At 35.8% G+C, this 21,775-nt stretch overlaps 2 pseudogenes; one reads left to right on the forward strand and one right to left on the reverse strand.

The window, feature by feature from the left end:
• The first annotated feature begins 1,438 nt into the window (after nt 1-1,438).
• Nucleotides 1,439-2,246, forward strand: LOC125854772 (uncharacterized; annotated as a pseudogene).
• Nucleotides 2,247-2,255: 9 nt separating this feature from the next.
• On the reverse strand, nt 2,256-4,951 carry LOC125854777 (uncharacterized; annotated as a pseudogene).
• Nucleotides 4,952-21,775: the final 16,824 nt, after the last annotated feature.

Consider the following 21,775-nt stretch of genomic DNA (forward strand, 5'->3'; position numbering starts at 1 on the left):
CATCACCCAAACTCAAGGAGGCTACTAAATATGTGATTCCACACGCCAATGATAAGGGACTCTCTATCAGGACTAAAAGACACTCGTGATATCTCACCAGAGAAATCATTTTCTTATTCCACCTCATATCCACATTTTACAAAAAAAAATGTTAAAAAATTCTAAAAGCTCAGCCATACCCATAAATATTTCATCACATGCCTAACAGATTGACCGAAAGCTCCAAAGTTACCCTTCAAAGTAGAGACTAACTTAGACAAGTTTTGATTATCCCATAATTTGCATGTTTTATTATGGTTTTCATTTGCAGACATTAGGCCATCAGGATGTCGCGATAATGCAAATGAGTAGTCCACATGTCTATATAAAGGAGAAACAACCTTTCTATTCCTGGAGTTAATGAAAAAACCTATTGCGATCAGTGGCGGATCCAGGAATTAAGCTCAGGGGATTCGAAATTTAAAGAAGAAGCTCATGTGGTAATGTAAGTGCGCGGTGAGCGTAGTAACCCCGACATGCTTTTTGTACAAGGTATCTCATTGGTTGATAAAAGTTAACACTTCTTAAAATTTCTTGTACTTTTTATACTTTTATTTTGTAATGTTTTACTTTATTTTGCATTTTAAATTTTTTTAAATAAGTATCCATTCAAACACATATTACTAGGAAAATTATCAAGATTCTCTAAATGTGTGTAAGTATAGATTTACTAATATTATAATGCATATTCAGAAGATAAATAAATGGCATCGTCAATTTTTTAGTTCATGTAGTTTAATTTACTAGGTTAGTCATCACTTGTTGAAAAAAAAAAAGACCAATAAATCAAATAAGTTTAGTTTCCATCTCTCTAAAATAGAATTGAAAAAATAGAAAAGAAATTCCATGAATTCTATTAAATATATATTATTAAAAGGATATTGATGATTTTTAGTTTCTTCATTCAATTACATCCAATTTATCTTTATATATATATAATTCATCATTTTTAAAGAGTTGTACATAAAATTATGTTGAAATAAATTGACTAATAGATATAAGAAGAATAAAAAAAATGTGTCTAATAAATTTAAACAAAACCAAATTAGAAAAAAATGACATAAAAGAAATAATGAAAAAGAGAAGATGATCCAAACCCAAAAGTGATCCAAACCCAAAAGTTGTGCCCAATTCCATGCATTAAAAAGGGTAAAAAAAAATAAGAGAAGAGGAATTGATGCGCATGGGATTCGAACTCACGACGTAAAGCCACTGTTGAACCCCTTATCCATTGAGCTAAAGCTTCTCACTTATTTTCAGGGGGTTCATTTTAATATATGTACACATAAAATCAGAATTTGGCCTTGTATATATAACATAATTTTTCAACCAAGGGGGTTCACCCGAACCCCCCTAGACAGTAAATTTCCATCTCAAGATCATTTAGTCAGAGTGTAACATGTCCCATCAACAAGGAGATGAAGCCAATTACGTAGCAAATTAATATGAAATGAAAGAACTAGATGAATTAATTGATTAGTTCCAACGCGTAGACTTGGGTGGCTTTGATTCGGATGTAGATGAGTTGCAAGGCATAGACTTGGATGACTTTGATTTGGATGTACATGAGTATGACTACATGAATAAAAGAATGCAAGATATTTCGGTTGTTGAGGTAAGAAGTGACAAAGGTATTCAAGGGATCCCTAAGGAAAGGGTTACCATAACTAGGGAGACAACTAGGCAAAGAAGACTACAACGCTATCAAAACTATGAAATTATTCCTTAATCTGGTGAGATATCAGAAAAGGAGTGCAAAACCATAAAGAAAGACGATTTATACTATGATTTTAGATCGAATGCAAGATCTATTACATCAACGTTTTCTTACCCTAGCTAAGAAATTTGGTTTGGGCACCATCTAAGCATGATGTATACCTGATGTCTCATTTTTCTATCATTGATTGGTCATCATTGACATGTGCTAAAACTGAAATTCTCAATTTATCATGGGATGTAGCACCACTAGAGAATCATCTTGAAAGCTCTTTAGAGGAATTGAAGGAGACATGAGTAAGAACTCTTGCTGTGAAAGATAAGATTTTTGTTACTAGTGGATTGCATGGAGGACTTAACGGCAAGTATTTAAATAAGACTTGAGTTTTCTTTTATTCATGCCAACCTATGTCGATGATGCCATTACCACTTCTATTGAGATTAACAACACTGTCAGTTGTGCACTTCATTTAATAGCTTCAAATTATTGATGGCAATCTTTAACTCCAGGATGGCATCACTGGCTAGGGGAATTGGAAATATTTAGACAATTGAAATTTCTCCAAATCAAAATCTCTAACTCTAGAATTATTATTTGAAGCTATAAAATGAATTGCACCACTGATAGTATTAGTAATATTAATAGCAGTGACAATGGCATCATCGTCATACGTCAACCGAGAACAAAAGCAGACTCTAGGATTATCTATGTACTTGACGATTAGTTGTCTTTGCAATCCACTAGAAACTTACTTTCACAGTTAGAGTGCTTACTAGGGTCTCCGTAAATCCCTCTAAAAGGCTTTCAAGATGTTTCTCGAGTGACGCTACATGACCTGATAAATTGAAAATTTTAGTTTTTGCACTAGTCAATGATGACCAATGAATGACAGAAAAATGTGGCATTAGGTACACATCATGCTTAGAAGATTCTCATACCAAAATTCCTTAGTTGGGGGAGAGATAATGTTGATGTAATGGATCTTGCATTCCATCTAAAATCATAGTATAAACTGTCGTTCTGTGGTTTTTCACTCCTTTTCTGATGTCTCACCAGATTGAGGAGTATTTTCATAGTTCTGATAGCGTTGTAGTCTTATTTTCCTACTCGTCTCCCTGGTTATGGTAACCCTTTCCTATGGGATCCCTTGAATATCTTTAACCTTCCTTACCTCGACAGCTGAAATATCTTATGTAAAGATATGACACCTGGGCCTAACTCAACTCCAAAACCTAAGTCATGAAGGTAGGTTTGTCCAAGTCCACATAAGGAGACAGATTTTCCATCCCTTTACCGATGTGAGACTTCTTAACATCCTGGATTCTTTTATTAATGTATTCATACTCATCTATATCCTAATCAAAGCCACCTAAGTCTACGGACACTTTGGAAATCATCTACATCCAAATTACAGTCATTCAAAGTCTATGCCTTGCAACTCATCTACATCCTATTCAAACCCACCAAAGTCTATGCCCTAGAACCCATCAATAAAATCATCTAGTTCTTCCATTTCGTATTCATCTAATACATAATCAACATCATCTACTTGTTGATGGGACATGTTACACTCCAACTAATTATCTTGGGGCAAAAATTTAGGGTGCCTATTTTTCTCTTGTTGATCACTATCGGTTTTTTGGTTGACTCCAAAAATGGAGAAGTTGTTTACCCTTTGTGTGGACATGTGGACTACTCATTTGAATCATCGTGGCATTCTGATGGCCTAACGTTTGCAAGTGGAAATAAATTTAAATGTGTAAAATATGGGATATTCGAAAACTTATCCAAGTCAGTCACTACTTTGAAGGGTAACCTTGGAGCTATTTGGTCAATCTGCTACATGTCTGATTACAGATTTATGTGCAAGGTAGAGCTAGTAGAATTTGCTAATATTTTTTAATGTAAAATGTGGAAATCATAGTAAAAACAAGCACCCTACCTTAGAAATTCTTAGAAATTGACCCTACCATTGCCTCACACCGCAAGGTGCATCAAACGTGGACAATGGCATTTTCCTAGTCCAATTTGGTGGGCCCTTTCTGTATTTTAAATAATATAAATAACCATACTTGGTCTATCTCGATTCCCATTGGTCAGTCTGCTATCCGGAACAAACCTTTGTCCATGTAATCTTGAATCAGATTCCTGAAATTTACATAATTATTTGTAGAGTGAGTCCATTTCTCATGCCATTTTTCGGAAGAGACAACTATTGTAGAAGCACAGAGCAAGAGCAAAGGAAAAATTCTCTTAGGGTTAACTCTTCTTCTCTTTACTTAGCATTATTTCTTGTTTATAACATGAATTATAGCTTTTGTAATCAGATTGGAGTGGCTAAAAGCCCTCTTTCTAGGGTTATGGCCATAGTATGAACTTCGTCTTGTATGATATAGTTGTTATTGCGATTTTCTACCATATATTTTTCTCTCTTAATCTTATACTTACTATTACGTTGATTTGTGATCAATAGGATAAATGGATAATCTTTAATGGAACTTGAGAGAGGAAAGTTGGAGATAGAACTAGATTAAGGGGAATAGGATGCGTTCTGCGAAACGGATTTGCAGCTAGGATAGTTTGTGACGGTTAAAGGCTCGAGAGACCATCACTATAATATCAACTTAGTGAGTCAGCGAAACGGTAGAAATTTTCATAGCAATTGCATATAAATATGAAGAGATTACGCAAGCGCCATAGCGCAATTTATTATCTTCTCTATGAACAACCTCTATGATATCAATTTTATTTACCTGTCTTGTTTTTGTTATAATAAATAGTGTAGTATAGTGTTGAAAATTTTGAGATTTTTTGTTATTTTTGTTGTTACAGGTGTTAATCTTAGCTGTTGTGGGTAGATGACAACTTTTATGCAAAACTCTGACAGGAGGCAAACCCCTCCAAAATTGAAGGAAATCTATATTCGTTCCAACCAAAACCCAAAAGGTTCCTTTATCAGAGGTTGAAGGAGCAAGCCTTGTTGCAAGTGCATCGCAACCCACCACTTGCAATACTGACAGCTCAACCACAAGCCCCAATCGTAATACGCGAAGTGGCAATCCCACTAGTAGAAAATGTAAACTATATTATTATAAAACCTAACATTACTAGAAGATGGGAGCTGGAGTAGAATATGGTGCAATTATTTCACACAAACGAGAAGTTCACATGCTTACCATAAGAGGACTGTAACATCCGGTAATGTGAAATAATTGAAGAGGCTTAGAATTGGAAATTTTCATTTTTGGAAAGAATTTTAAAGATCTGGAAATTTGGCTAAGTATGGGAAAAAGTGAGTTTTTGGCCAACTTTGAACAGTTATAACTCCTAGCTCAAGATGAGTTAGGTGTAGTTCCAGTTATGTTTGCGAAGCTCGTGGAATGATCTTTCCAACGCCGCTAAGTTTGCTCGTTTTCGAGTTCGTATGAGTTAGTTATTCCCTTCGGAAGTTGGGCAGTTGGCAGGGAAGTCTGTCCGGAAATTTGTAAGGGTATTTTGGTCTTTTCCCTAGCCTTTTCTTTTGGATATATATGAGTGTGTTAGACTGATTTTGATCAGTTTTTCTCATTTTTTAAAGAGTGAAAGTAAGGGTTTAAGAGTGAAGAGGAGAAAAAGAGGAGAAGAAGAGGAAAAAGAGAAGATCATGCAAGGTTTCGTCAAAGATCGTTGTGGATATCGTCGGGGGTGATCCCTATTAAGGTATATGAGTTCATAGTATTGGGTTGGTTCTTTCCCCCACACGCCAAGCTCGTTTAATTTCGAGAAAAGATTGATTATGTTTGTTGAAGTTGTTGGTTGTAATTGTTGAAGTTGTAGTTGTGTTGTGTTGATGTTCTTGTTGGTTTGGCGTATGTTTCCGTTGGTGTTTTTGAGTTGAATCTAGTGTATTTTGAGGGTTTTGGTGATTCTAAGTGTTTGGGGGAAGAAGTTTTGAAGTTTAGAAGGTTTAGAGTTGGAGAAATGAAGGAGAAAAATCAAGTTTTCGGGGAAAAGAGCTGGGGCGTCGCACCAGCCAGCGCCCCCCAAAAGGGACTCTGAGGTCCAGCCCTTGGGGCGGCGCCCCTAGAAGATCCCCAACCAGACCCTTCTGAAGTTTTTGGTCTGGCGCTCCGCGCCTCTCAAAGCGCCAAGAGCGCCAAGTCTTCCCATTCCTTCCCCACTTTTTCATACATGTTCCGAGGTATTGTACCTATGTTTCCTAGTTGTTTCCAACATTCCAAGGTACGTCTAAACGTCAAGAACTCGTCTATATCATGTGATCAAACACCTTGAATTCATAATTCCAATTCAAGGAGAGTTAGTTTCCAAGTCAAGTGAAGTTAAGAGTTGAGTCTAGAAGTTCAAGAAGGGAGTCAAAGCAAGTCTTTAAAGTTTTCAAGAGTCTTTGTTGAATGTTTTAACTTCATTTTAAGGCTCAAGTTTCAAGTTGAGTAAAGAGCATAAAGTTTCAAGTTAAGTAAAGAGCATAGAGTTTCAAATTAAGCCAAGAGTGAAGAGTCAAGTTCATTTCTCAAAAGTTATAAGGGAACTAAGTATTCCCAAAGAAGTTTATAAATGTTTTCACATTTAAGACGAGAGGAAACTGAGGTTTCCAAAAGAGTTTTGAGAAGTTTGAGTACTATCTCTTTTTGAGAAAAGATGAGTTTTTGCGAAAGAGTTTCTAAAACATGATTAGTATGACAAATTGAGTATGTCATCAATGTTTAAACAATATGGTCTCTAGATATACCATCAATGTTTAAGCAGTATGAATATCCCGAGTCATCAATGATCATATTAAAATATGGTTTTGAGATGTTCTTTTTAGAAAGAGTTTTCAAGAGCAATTACCTCTTTTAAGAGGGTAGTTTTGAGTAATTATCTCAAATAAAGAAAGATGTGTTTAAAACACTTATGAGCTAAAGTATTTTTGGGAGTAGTCTTGAGCACCGAATTGGGGACACGAGTTCATATTAACTCAACTCTCCATAAGAGCCATGTAGCCAAACATGGGATTTCTCGGATCATACTTTTTAGATGATCGCGTAAGATTAAGCTAGTAGATCCACTTGGTAAAGTTAGCTTCCTATATCACGGCAAGGTATAGGATGGTCCTTGGGCAACGTGAGGTAAAACGTTGTATCACCACTTAGTTTCATAGTGGTGGTTGTCGGTTTGAGAAACTCCCACAACAGTAAAAAGAACTTGGTTCCTCGAGAAGTTCTGCTTAGTGTGGATGGGGGTATGGGACTTCATTCATGCATTGCACAAGTAGACTTCGAAAGGAAACATGGTATTTTTATGATATTATAAATATGATTTTTACGTCATGTTTTAATAGTTTTACAAGTTTTATATATTGCATGTGTCTCATTGCTTTATATTGAGTTCAGTTATTCATGAGTTGAACAGAGCCAAGGTAAGAGTTTCTTTGTACTCATTTCAAGCTTAAGTTGTGGTTTAGCTTTCCAGCTCGCATACTCGTACATTCAATGTACTGATGCCAGTTGGCCTGCATATTATGACGATGCAGACACAGGTACCCAAGGTCAGCATTCAGTCGCCGTTGATCCAGTTGAGCACTCCAGAGTCAGTGGTTGTGTTCCGGAGGACTCGATTATGTTGTTCTTTTAGTTTTGTTTTATTAGGATGTTGCGGGGTCTGTCCCAATATCCATCTCAGTATTATAGAGGCTTCATAGACAGTCAGTGAGTTGGTTTTGAGTCTCTCATCTATGTATATATGTAAATATTCTATTTTGGGACTCGAGTTGCCTTTTTGGCTAGAGTTTTTATCAGTTAGGTTGTTTTATAACCTTGCGTTAGCATTGAGTTTTCCGTTGAGTTAGGTTTCCGCTGAGTTAAGAAAGCCAGGCCAAGGGTTCGCTTGGGGCAAGAAATGGTCTCCGGGTGCCGGTCCCGCCCAGGGTGTAGGCTCGGGGCGTGACAAGGACCGATCGGCTCATCTCTAGAATTTCTTATAGATCACAAATATTTACATCACACAGGATGTCTGATCGGAATGTGAGACTCACTTTGTTTCTATCCTCTTTGTTAAGGGAAGCCAAGAGGTGGCTTACAGTTGACCCTACTAACTCTATCACTTTGTCACGCCCCGAGCCTACACCCTGGGCGGGACCGGCACCCGGAGACCATCCCTGGCCCCAAGCGAACCCTTGGCCTGGCTTTCTTAACTCAGCGGAAACCTAACTCAACAGAATAACTCAATGCAATACAATAATGCAAAACAACTTAACATAAAAAGTACAGCCATGAGGCAACCCGAGTCTCAAAATAGGATATTTACATATAGACATAGATAAGAGACTCAAAACTAGCTGACTGACTGTCTGTTTATGAAGCCTCTAAAATACTGAGATGGATGTTGGGACAGACCCCGCAACATCCTAATAAAGCAAAGAACACCAAAATAATCGAGTCCTCCGGAATGCAAGGAGGCTCACCACTGGCTCTGGAGTGCTCAGCTGGATCAACGATGAGCAGGATGCTGATCTGGGGTACCTGAATCTGCATCATCAAACGATGCAGGCCAACTGGCATCAGTACATGGAATGTACGAGTATGCGAGCTGGAAAGCTAAGCAACATAGGCTAGAAGGAAATCTGGAAAAAAACCAAATAGCTTACCTGGCTCAACTCAACTTAACCTGACTGACTTATTTCAATATAAGGCAATTTAAAACAAGTGCGATATAAAGAAAGACTGTTTAAAGCATGCTATAAACTCTATGTGTATACAAAGATACAATAAGCCTGAAATGTATATAGAAATACAATGAACTGATGTATATAAAAACATAATAATCTCTGTGTATGAAAATACAAATACTGCTGTGGGAGTTTCTCTAACCGACAACCATCACATAAGAGCTATAGTGATGATACAGCGATCGACCTCACGCTGCCAGAGCATTTTATACCCGGCCAAAGGTATAAGACCTGAACTGCCTAATGGATCCACTAGTCTAATCTGAAAAGGATTCATCTTAAAAGCATGATCCTTTTCTACCCATGGTGGCTAGCATGGTTCTATGGGGGCTGTGGGTTCTTTGAACGCTCCCCCAATTTGGTGCTCGATACTACTCCCAAAAACGTACTGGCTCTTATGTTTTTAAAACATATTTATTCCTGCTGATATGAGATAATTACTCAAAAACTAGCCCGAGGGCTCCTTTGGAAATCTCAGTTTCCAACCTTGTCTAAATGTAAAAACATTTATTTAAAACTTCTTTGGGAATACATAGTTCCCTAATAACTTTGAGAAAAGAACTCAACTTTAAACTCATGACTTAACTTGAAACTCTATACTCTTTTACTTGACTTCTGACTATCTTTCCTTGAATCGGAATTATGAATTCAAGGTGTTCGATCACATGTTGTGGAGGGATTCTTGAACGCTTAGACGTACTTTGGAGTGTCGGAAACAACTGTAAAACATAGGTATAATACTTTGGAACATGCATGAGAAAGGGAGGAAAGAAATGGGGAAACTTGGCTGAGACTTCAGATTTCTGGTGACACAGGTGGAACCTACGGACGCCATCGACGGACCGTAGATGGACTTACGGTCCGTACTGCAGGTTCGTAGATCGCGTCAGAGATTTTTCCCCAGAATTCATTTAAGAAAAATGACTAAGTGTTGACCTACGGTTCTGACTTACGGTCCGTAGGTCAGGTCACGGACCGTAGGTCTCGACCGTAGATCGAAGCCCCAAAAACCCAACTCCTGATCCGATTGACGGTTGACCAGTACAGACCGTCAATCGATCTACGGTCCGTAGGTCAGGCCCGTAGATGGGTATCGACAGCCCAGAAGTTTCTGCGAATAGATGGTGGATCAACTTCAAAAAGGGCATACCTCTTAGAATCAAAATTTCCTCAACATACAATAGGTTTCAACTTAAATGCACAACCCAATCAAGTCTCACAAGGAACAATAACTTCAACAACTTCAACAACAATATCAACAACAACTACAACTTCGACACTTCAACAACAATTCCCAATCTTTTCTCAATTCATAGAATAAACTTGGTGTGTGTGAGGGAAAGGGTAACCCACACAAAAACTCACATACCTAATAGGGATCACCCCCGACGATAATCCACGACGGAAGCTTGTTGATCTCCTTTCTCCTCTTTCTTCTCTTCTTCTTCTTCTCCTTCTTCTCTTCTTCACTCTCAAGAACCCTAACTCTTTCTCTTCAAAATGGGGCAAAAATGATCCAAGGATCATCCTAATACAACAATATGAGCTCAAAATAAATAATTTGCGAAAGGACCAAAATGCCCTTAAATTTCCGGATAGATTTCCCTTCCAACTGCCCAACTTCTACAGGGCATAACTCCCTCATACGAACTCGGAATTGAGCAAACTCAGTGGCGTTGGAAAGATTGTTCCAAGGGCTTCGCAACCATAACTGAAATTACTCCTAACTCATCCTGAGCTAGGAGTTATGACTACTCAAAGTCGGCCAAAAACTCATTGATTTCCACACTTAGCCAAATTTCCATATTCGTCATTTTTTCCAAAAATGACTATTCCCAAATTTCAAGCTCCTTCTAAGCCACTTCAAATTGTCGGATGTTACACACTTCATGGGATGATTTGGCAAAAATGTTTCTTGCAAGGTTCTTTCCATCTTGGAAGGGAGCTAAATTAAGGAGTGAGATCTTGGATTTTAGGTAGATGAAAGGTGAAGGCTTTAGATATTCATTCTAAGCCTTAATCAGGTTGGCGGCCAGTAATCTTTAGTGGACCAGTGAGTCCAATAAAAGATGCAGTGAAGAGATTGTAGAGGTTGGTGGGATGACTAGTATACAAGCACAAATTGCAGCGATGAACAACTTTAGCCAATTAACCAAATTTTTTATGGGTCAAGCGTAAGTGCAAGCTCAAGTTTAGTGAGTTCAACAATCTTAGTTGTTCTGTGAAGCCTATGGAGGTGATAATTCAGCAGAAATGTGTAGAGCTAACTCAGAATCAGTACATTTTATGGGAAACACAAGTAGAGGCATAGGAAACCAAAATTTCGGGAACAACTACAGCCTAATTGGAGGAACCACCCAAATTTCTCGTGGTAATATCATTGAGGGCCAACTAGATGAGATTAAAGAGATATTGAAGATATTAGTAGATGAGCGGCAAAATCAGTCAGCTACTGCTAAAAATCATGACTTGGCAATTTATAGTCATGAAAGAAAGGTGGGTCAGATTGCCGAAGTGCAGAATACTAGGGCCCAAGGAAATCTACCTAGCGATGTAGATCCTAATCCAAAACCATTTAATGTTGTGGTTACAAAAAGTGGTAAGGATTTCCACAAAGGAGGCAACATTTGGACAACCAAGCCTTCAAACCTAAGGACTTTCACCCAGGCAGTACGAGGTCATGGTTAACAATTTTTGGGAAATAGACTTCTGTTTTTCAACTCGTGACCAGATTTTCTCTCTCTTGACAAGAGAACAATAACTAGTGATAGTGAACTACAGATTTCTAATGAATTCTCACCTGGTCACGTAATTTGCACTTTCACTAGTAGTAAAGTAGCGATGAGAAGTGAAGAAAGTTCCTTCGCACATTTAAGATGAAAAATATAACATTCAGCACAAAAGCACTAGAGTCAGAGAATTGATTAAAAAGGATGCACTAGTGTTAAAGCATGGATCACAAGCTCCAAAAATGACGATTAGCCCCAGTATAGCAAGGATCTGATAGCAACAGAGAATCTCAAATTACAGTTTGCTTCAACCTAGGAACAAGTCCAGCATGGAGTAACAAGTTTTATCTGTAGTTCTAATCTCAACGATTGTTTTTCTTAGGGAATGACAAATTGTCTTGCAATCAAAATAAGCAACCACCGCAAGTTCAATAACAACGTGTTGGCTATAGTACAGACTACAGACACAAAAGAACTGTCTGCCAACAAAACCAAGTGATCACAAAGTTTGGGCCAATGTTAAGTGATACATTTTATCACATTAGACTTAATTTCAGTCTTGACATCAACCTGATCAAGAATCTTATGCAAGGGAAGTGAATCCCCCTTAGCATTTGCACGATGGAGGGGGCTATTCAATGCAAAAAAAGAAATGTTAGCACACACTAGTATCACAATGCAAATTGCCCTCATATTTAATGATGGTACAAACTGTCTTCACTGAATTTTTTTTGCCTCAAATCTTTATGATTCTTAACCTTTAAAATGTTAAAGCAAATAGCAATTTTTCCTTCCTTCCAAAAGAAATAGATGATCGAAAAAGTAAACAAGTTGCACTCCAATTTATCAAATGTAACTCCACGGCGTTGTCTCAGTAAGAAAAATATTTTGAAACATCTCAAACATCACTTATAGCTATGAATATCAAATGAGCTCCAAAATCATACAGAATTTGGAGCTATAAGATTACACAAAGGGGGAAGAATAGATATTAAAAGAACATATAGGCACAAGACGACAATAATCTCAAGCTTTAGGACATTTTTTCTTTAATAATTAATATTGCATAAAATTGTATAGATGTGCAGAGTGAATGCAGGAAGGGACCTATAGATTCAATCCATTGAATTCATGTCTTCAAAAGTAACAGTAGCTTCACCCTACGGAAACACAAAAATGTTAGTCACAGAACACCACCTTCCTACCAACCCAAAAATCAAATTTTGATTTGTCTACACTCTATACACTGAACTCTTGACAGCTCTGTAAATTCCGGCAGCTTTCCATACAGGGTGATGGATAGCCTCCATTGTTTAAACCCATTCTTTCCATTTCATTTGTTGATCCCTACATCTATTACAACCATGAAAGGAGACTTTCAATGAAATGGAAAGAATGGATTGAAACGATGAAGGCTATCCGTCACCCTATATGGAAAGCTGCAGGAATTTACGGAGCTGTCAAAAGTTCAATGTATAGAGTCCAGGCGGATCAAAATTTAATTTTTAGGTAGGTAGAAAGGTGGTGTTCTGAGACTAACACTTTTGTGTATCCGGGGGGTGAAGCTACTTTTACTCTTGAAGTCATGAATTCAATAATTTGAACCTATTTTTATCCAAGACAATTGAAAATAATAAAATTTCAAATGGACCATGCACAAAGATACATTGGGCTCCCTCCACCTATAGGAACATACCTTAAGAGGTTGGAATTCACAAACATCAAGAGCACCACAACATCAACCAAAAACAAGGCTTGAACAGTTATTTAACCACAAAATATAGTAATATCAATTCCAAACCAAATAAGCCCTCACAGAGAGCAATCCCACAGAGCACTTCCAAATTAAAAGACTCCAAACGCTGGAAAACAATTGAAACCAGCAAACCCAACCAGATATAAATAAACAAAAAATCAAAGCAGACCTTGGTAACAAATATTGAAGCAACAGAGACAAATAGGGACTGGAGCAGCAGTGGATCCAACACAACAACACGAAGAGTGATCAGAGTAAACTGATGTTGCAATTAAAAATTGTAGATCTTCACAGATGCTGGATAAGATAGCAAAAGATTTGAAATCCAGTCTACAAAAGAAAAAAAAATTCTAAAAGATCTTCGCCCTTTGCCGAAGGTGAGGGAAACTGGTAACTCATGGATGAGTGACCCAAAGAAGAGAAAAAAAGAAAAGAAACGAAACCTTAACTTGGCTCTGATACTATGTCACTCATAAGGTATGGAGAATAATTTGTATATTACTCAAAGAGAACAAGGATATAAATACATTAAGAGAACAAACTAACTATGATGACTAAATATTCAAATCCCTAAAATTCAATTGTATTATCTATATCATTAATATTAAGATTTTATAATACTAATAATACGGAGAAATAAGTTAGGGTGGGAGTACCAGGTAGAAATTAGCCGTGTTGAAATAGGTGAATATGCAATAAAATCAGCAGAAACACATTAAGCATAGAATTTCGGTTGCTACAAGGAGAAAACCACTACAGGAACGCTAACAGAAGGTAGAGGGTGAAGATGACACAAATGGAGCAATGACATGTATTCAGAACATATAGTGATCAAATATGACATGAGAAGAATCTTGCTAACTCTTAGCAAACAGGATCTGGTATCATTGTCGGGAGTACCCATTTTGCATTATAGAAACTACAGAACGGGTCAAAGATGTCAATCGTTCAGTTACTAATCCAGATTGACTAAATGCAAGATTCTCAAAATGTAGCCATCATCGAAGAAAATGAACATGTATAGATACAAACCTGATGAAATGGATAAAGATGATATTGCATTAGTGAAAGCTTTAAACTTGTGCAGTAAGTTCCCCAACATGGAATCAATTTTGCAAACCAGTCCATCAGCACCAGCCGTTTAAATGAATGAACCATGTGAAGTCCAAGAGAGGGCCCAACATGAGCACAAAAGAGAGCTGAAATTTCAGCCAAAAATGTGTTGAATTCTCTTCCAACAATGGCAGAAAATCACAACAATATAGAGCCCAAATATAAGATGAAGTCATGTGGGCTTTGGGTGCAAATTTGTCAATTTTCTACTTATTCCTGTTAGCTAATTTTAGGAAGAAGTTTGATATTTTTTTTATATGTTTTCCTAATTTAAAGTTTCATAGTTTAAAAGTTTTCTAATTAAAAGTTGGATTTGAATCTCATGTTATTTTGAATAAGTTTCTCCTATATGTAGGGGTGGATTTTGTTATTTTCAAAAGACATGAATAATATTATTTGAGAAGTTTCTCTCCTTTACACCTCTGTGTATGGTGACTATGAATTTATCTTACAACATTATAAGAAACGATTCTTTAAAGGTAAGTTAAATTCTTAACTTATATCTTTGGTTTATATTAAAGTAATTAAAGAAGGTAATTAGTCGTTTATTAATCGTTGTCTCTAATTTCTTCGAAATAGAGGTCTACATCACTTTTGATCTAAGTTCTTGAATTGACTTTATTAGTATCATAATTAGTTTTAGTCTGCTAATTTTGAATACTAAGATAGCTCAAGTTCATAGCACTTCATTTTGAAATTTGAGAATTTTATTCTCGAATTCTACATATCTTTTAATTCCTATCTTTTAATCTTTGTTTCACTTTTACATTTTTATTATTGTTTATTCAAGTAGCCCCATTTTTATAATTGAACCCTAGAGTTTCTCCATAAATGGGTTCCACAATTCCTGATTAACACTCAATACTTACAATTTTACATAAGCTTAAACTATAAAGCTTTTTGTTCTCAATTTTACTTGAGCTACTTTGTTGCTAAGCATCAACACAAACTCATAATCTAGATTCTAAATTAAACTATTTATTATTGTTCTTGCACTCATTTATCGTTCCATTGTTGTCATCTATTTTATAATAAGGTCAATTTTATCTGTATGCCTTTAAACCACCCTTAGAAATTTAATTATACCATTTTACGCTAAAAAACATCATACAAAATGAAAAAAGAAGAACTAAAAGGCACAACATATGCATGCACGAACTAAAAGGCACAACATATACATGCATGACAACATTAATTCTTTTTTCCTAAAAGTAAAAGTTGAATAGCCAGAAATTATACGAAAAGTATAATTAGCTACAATTATTCACGTACGAAAAATGGTGAAAAGAATTAATTAATACGAGTGAAAATTTACTTGAGGGAAAAATATTACCTTGACACGACCATCACCGGAGCTGATAGCAAAGAAGTTCAAAGAGGGACTGAAACAAGTCAAGATGTCCCTAATATTTGATGTTCCCATTGCTGAAATAAAGCTTAGGTTAAGAACTTTGGCTTGTGGTGGCGTGTTGGACGGTGGAAAACGGGGGTGGCCACTGAAAAGAGAAATAACAAAGTTTTATACTTGCGCGCTGAAATAATGTGGCTTCAAATTTGTATACTTATATTTTGGTTTGTGTGTGTGGTTGGGGGAGGGCCGGAGGGGGTTGTGCTTTATTTATGTACCTAACTCTTATTTAGTCATGGATTTCAAAGTTGAAATTCGAAATTTGAGTTTTTCAAATTGAGGTTTTGTGAATGGAAGTTCCAAAAATTCTAACACTGTTTTGACCTAATTTTTGGGAACTTGAAAATATTTGAAGATCAAATTTTGATTTCATGGTCAAACATATATTTGAAAATGAATTTTAAAAACTTACTCCCCAAATTTTTTAGAAATTTTACGAAAATACTATGTCATGGGATAGATGAGGTGATCTTATTTATGTTGAGGCCAAGAACATGGGGATAGCTACAAATATGGAGGCACAGGTCAGAGCAGTCTGGGAAACTCTACAATTTTGCATCTGGAAAAATATGAATCATGTTCATTTAGGATCTGATTCCCTAGTATTGAAAAACATGATCACTAGGAGTTGGAAAATACCTTGTGAGTTAGCAAAAATGATGGAGGAAATACATGACATGGTGGGGAAAATCAGAGTACAGGTTTCACTTAATTTTTGAGAAACAAATCAATTGGCAGACTACATAGCAAATTCAATAATAAATAAAGAAGAAATAAAGACATTTCAGAATTTCATTCAGTTACCAAGTTTGGGAAGAAGGATTCTTAACATAGATAAACAACAAATCCCTTTAGTTCGCATAAAAAAAAAGGTGAATTAACACTAATAACAATGGACATCATGCTTAGTTACAAATCAGAAGACACATTTTTCCAATTTGGGCCGATCAGGTTGAACATTTTATTAATGATGTTTGGCCCAGTTATATAATTAATAAGATGGATCTTGAGTCCAAATTTAATTTTTTTTTTAAATATCCCCAACACTTGAGGCATGTAAAAAATACTATCTTTAAAGATATTTCATCTGATTGTATTCTTGTATTCAACAAGCTCTTCTTATATATACAAAAGTTAAAATCTAACAAAAAATCAAGTAGGAAAAAGAAAATTGAGCATACTAGAATATATGAGTAATTAATATGTTTATATCTTCTCTTTTTCTCGCCAAAGAGAGAATACAATAAGCATATATAGGTGTGAAAAAACTCAAAATAATCACAACGGGAGTAAATGAGATAGGTAATTATGGGAAAATATTACAAATATCAATTGCAACATTAATATTTGAATCAGAAGTAATGACCAATCTTTAATGGATAAATATAAAGATTAGCTATTAAGGCTATAAATGGTCTTTTCAAATGTAGTAATAGAAAAAATAATTATTTTGAGATACTCCTATTAAATAACATTTGTAAAACATTTATGGTCAAATACTAACTTAAATTGAAAAATAAAAGTGCAATCCCTACTCCAGCTTCTTTAACCTTTTCCCTTCATCATCTCATTTCCCCCCTTTAATTACTTTTTATGATTGAGTTTAATTAGATAATGTTTGATCCTTATATAAGTTTGATTTAAGAAAAATATAAATATTATCAGATATTGAACTTTAAAAAATAAGAGAATCCAAAGCAAATTTATTATTTTTGAGATTTAAATTTTATTTCACTATTAAAAGTGATGAAATTGCTATTAAATATTATGTATCAAAATTGTATTCATAATTTAAAATTAACTTGGATCAAGTTTAAAATAAAAATATATTATTGATTTTTTTTTACATAATATATTATCGTGATTATCATAATTTGGATTATCAAGATTTCAATAGTAAATATTTGAAAAAACTAGTGTGACTCTCCAAGCATATACTGAAAATTTTGAAAGAATTATAGTATATATTTGAAAAAATTTATGTGACCTTCAAGTATTTATTGAAAATCTTGAAGAATCAACATAACTTATTGTTAAAGCACGTACACTCACATGCATTATTTTAAGTTTTGCCAAAATCATCCTTAAACTATACCTCAAACTTAAATTATATCCTTAAAGTAGTATTCCTAGAAGAAAACATATCATTCAAGTATTTAAAAGTGAACAATTTTCATCCTTCTACTTGAATTTATCATAAAACTAACAAATCCCACAAAAATCAAATCATCCCTTCGTAATTATTATTCTTAGATACGCAAAAAATTCTAGTGTGAACTTTTTCGGTGATTGAGTTTAGCATTATTCAAAATCTTTTAATTTGACAATTTTTCCCATTTATTTTTCATGTAATTTGATATTAAGTATATTATTAGTTGAAATATGTTTCTTCTCAATTGAATATGCTAGAAGCGGCATTTGTTGGAGACTTCCGCTTCTAATCATGTAGAATGAAACTCATATGCTAGATATAATCAATATTTTGATCATTTCAATATCAGATTGCCCCAAAAATTTATTATCTAAATACAATTTGGCTATGAAAAAGGTAAAGATAATTAAGCTCCAGTTTCTTTCCAATACTAAATGAAAAAAGGAGAAAATCATGTATCCTCACCTTCCAAACATTTTTTTATTTCTGTAAGCAATAATATCTAAGTTTCTTAATATATTTTTTCAGGAACTTCTTATAGGAAGTGTAACATCCAGCAATTTTGGAATAGCTATGAAGAAGTTTAGAATTGGAAATAGTTATTTTTGGAAAGAATTTAAAATCTGGAAATTTTAGTTAAGTATGGAAAAAAAAGTGAGTTTTTGGCCAACTTTGAGCAGTCATAACTCCTTGCTCAGGATGAGTTAGGTGTATTTCCAGTTATGTTTGGAAAGCTAATGAAGTGATCTTTCCAACGCCGCCGAGTTTGCGCGATTCCGATTCGAATGAGTGAGTTATGCCCTTTGGAAGTTGAGTTGTTGGCAGGGCAGTTTAGTCCGAATTTGTAAGGGTATTTTGGTCTTTTCCCTAACTAATTATTTTGGTTATATTAGGGATTTAGACTGATTTTTAGATCAGTTTTTCCCCTTTTAAAAGAGTGAGAGTGAGGGTTTGTGAGTGAAGAGGAGAAGAAGAGGAGAAAGAGAAGAGCAAGCAAGGAGATCGTCGTGGTTTCGTCGGGGGTGATCCCTACTAGGTATGTGAGATCATAGTGTTGGGTTGGTTCTTTTCCCCACACGCCAAACTCATTTTATTTTCAAGAAAAGATTGGTTGTGTTGTTGAAGTTCTTGTTGGTTTAGTACCTGATCTGGTTGTGTTTTTTTAGATGAATCTCTTGTATGTTGAGGGATTTTATAATTCTTAGTGTTTGGAGTTGAAACCCTTGAAGTTAGGGTGGTTTAGAGTTGGACAAAGGAGGAAAAAAAGTCGAGTTTTTGGGGAAAAGGGGTGGCGCGTTGCGCCTGCCAGCGCGCCCCAAAAGGAACTCTGAAGTCCAGCCCTTGGGGCGGCGCGCCTAGCAGAGCGCCAGCAGGCCCCTTCTGAGCTTTGTGGTCTGGCGCCCCGCGCCTCTCAGAGCGCCAAGGACGCCAACCTTTCCCATTCATTCCCCACTTTTTCATACATGTTCCTTGGTAATGTACCTATGTTTTTATAGTTGTTTTCAACACTCTAAGGTACATCTAGACATCCCGAACTCATCCATAAACATGTGATCATATACCTTGAATCCATAATCCAATTCAAGGTGAGTTAGGATCAAAGTCAAGTGAAGTTAGAAGTCAAGTGAAGTTAGAGCCAAGCTTAGAAGTTAAGAGGTAAGTCAAAGCAAGTCTTTAAAGTTTTTCAAGAGTCTTTGTTGAATGTTTTAACTTCATTTTAAGGCTCAAGTTTCAAGTTAAGTAAAGAGCATAGAGTTTCAAGTTAAGTAAAGAGTATAGAGTCAAGTTCATTTCTCAAAAGTCATTAGGGAACTAAGTATTTCCAAAGAAGTTTATAAATGTTTTAACATTTAAGATGAGAGGAAACTGAGATCTCCAAAAGAGTTTTGAGCAGTTTGAGCACTATCTATGTTTGAGAAAAGATGAGTTTTTGCTAAAGAGTTTCTAAAACATGATTAGTATGACAAATCGAGTATGTCATCTATGTTTAAACAGTATGGTCTCTAGATATACCATCAATGTTTAAGCAGTATGAATATCCCGAGTCATCAATGATCATATTAAAATATGGTTTTGATATGTTCTTTTTAGAAAGAGTTTTCAAGAGCAATTACCTCTTTTAAGAGGGTAGTTTGAGCAATTATTTCAAACCAAAGAAAGATGTGTTTAAAACACTTATGAGCTAAAGTATTTTTGGGAGTAGTCTTGAGCACCGAATTAGAGACACGAGTTCATATTAACTCAACTCTCCATAAGAACCATGTAGCCAAACATGGGATTTGACGGGTCATACTTTTTAGATGATCACGTAAAGTTAAGCTAGTGGATCCACTAAGTTAAAGTGTCCTATATGACGGCAAAGTATAGGACAGTTCTGGCAGCGTGGACAAGACGTTGTTTCACCACTTAGACATGTAGTGGTGGTTGTCGGTTAGAGAAACTCCCACAGTAGAAATTGCATGGTTCTTCGAGGGGTTCTGCTTAGTATGGATGGGGGTATGAGACTAAATTCATGCATTGCACAAGTAGACTTTGAGAGGAAGCATGGTATTTTCATGATATTATAAATATGATTTTGACGTCATGTTTTAAATAGTTTTGCAAGCTTTCTATATATTGCATGTGTCTCATTACTTTATATTGAGTTCAGTTATTCATGAGTTGAACAGAGCCGAGGTAAGTTCTCTTTTGTATCCCTTTCAAGCTTAAGTTGTTGTTTAGCTGTCCAGCTCGCATACTCGTACATTCCATGTACTAATGCCAGTAGACCTGCATCTTATTATGATGCAGATGTAGGTGCCCAGGATCAGCATCCAACACGCCGTTGGTCCAGTTGAGCACTCCAGAGTCAGTGGTGAGCCTCTTTGCATTCTATTTTGTTCTCTTAGTTTTGCTTTATTAGGATGTTGTGGGGTCTGTCCCAACAACCATCTCAGTATTATAGAGGCTTCATAGACAGTCAGTCAGTTAGTATTGAGTCTCTCATCTATGTATATATGTACATATTCTATTTTGAGACTCGAGTTGCCTTTTTGGCCAGATTTTATCAGTTGGGTTGTTTTATGACCTTTCATTGCATGAAGTTATTCTATTGAGTTAGGTTTCCGCTGAGTTGAGAAAGTCAGGCCAAGGGTTAGCTTGGGGGCCAGCAATGGTCTTCGAGTGCCGGCCACGTCCAGGGTGTAGGCTCGGGGTGTGACAGGAGGTGATGAAATTAGGCAGGAAAACCTTTGTTGATATTCATGTGAACTGGTCATGTTTTTGTTGGATCCCTTAGTTTTTTAACTATATCTAACAAAGGCATGAAAATTGTTCACTTTTAAATACTTGAAGGATGTTTTCTGCTAAAAATGATATTTTAAAGATGTAGTTTAAGTTTGAGGTATAGTTTAAGGATGTTTTTTGGCGAAAAACTCCATTATTTTCATCTCCAATTTTGATGTTGTAACAACAGGGTGATCCATTATAAGCAAACAACATGTTGATTTCTTTTTGCTACCATCTAACTTCCAAATCGCTACATGTCGATCACTAACAGCATAAGAGAGAAAATGTCCCCCATCTTCAGAGAAAATCATACAAAAATAGAACATAAGATGCATAGCAAACCTATGTTGCTTTGAGTCTTAAAAATATCGACAGGTGCGTGTTAGATCCTCCAAAAGTATAGTGCATCTTTGGAGGATCCTACACAGGTGTAGCAACTCTTTGGAGAGTCCAAGCAACATAGTGACACTCACAGGGTGGTAATGCTTTCGTGGAAGCTTTAAACTTGTGCAGTAAATTCCCCGTCATGGAATCAATTTTACAAACCAGTACATAAGCACCAGCCGTTTAAATGAATGAACCATGTTAAAGGAATGAGATGGCATTGACACCACTGCTCATAAGCGTAGAATTTCAATCAATGCAGGGGAGATATGCCATATCATAATCTTAATATATGATAATATTTAGATAAATATAGAAAAATTCAACTTTGAGCTGTGAGAACGATAAATATAGAAAGACTAGAGAAATGCTTCAAGATGGAGACAGTACAAGATCTGTGATCTACAAGTCATTACTACTACTGTAATTTTTTTTTATCACTAATAGTTCTGCTTCACTTTTACAAGTTCAGGATTCCCAGAAACTAGAGTTCCAGCATAAAGC

This window comes from Solanum stenotomum, chromosome 1, assembly GCF_019186545.1.
Source record: "Solanum stenotomum isolate F172 chromosome 1, ASM1918654v1, whole genome shotgun sequence".
Classification (NCBI taxonomy): Eukaryota; Viridiplantae; Streptophyta; class Magnoliopsida; order Solanales; family Solanaceae; genus Solanum; species Solanum stenotomum.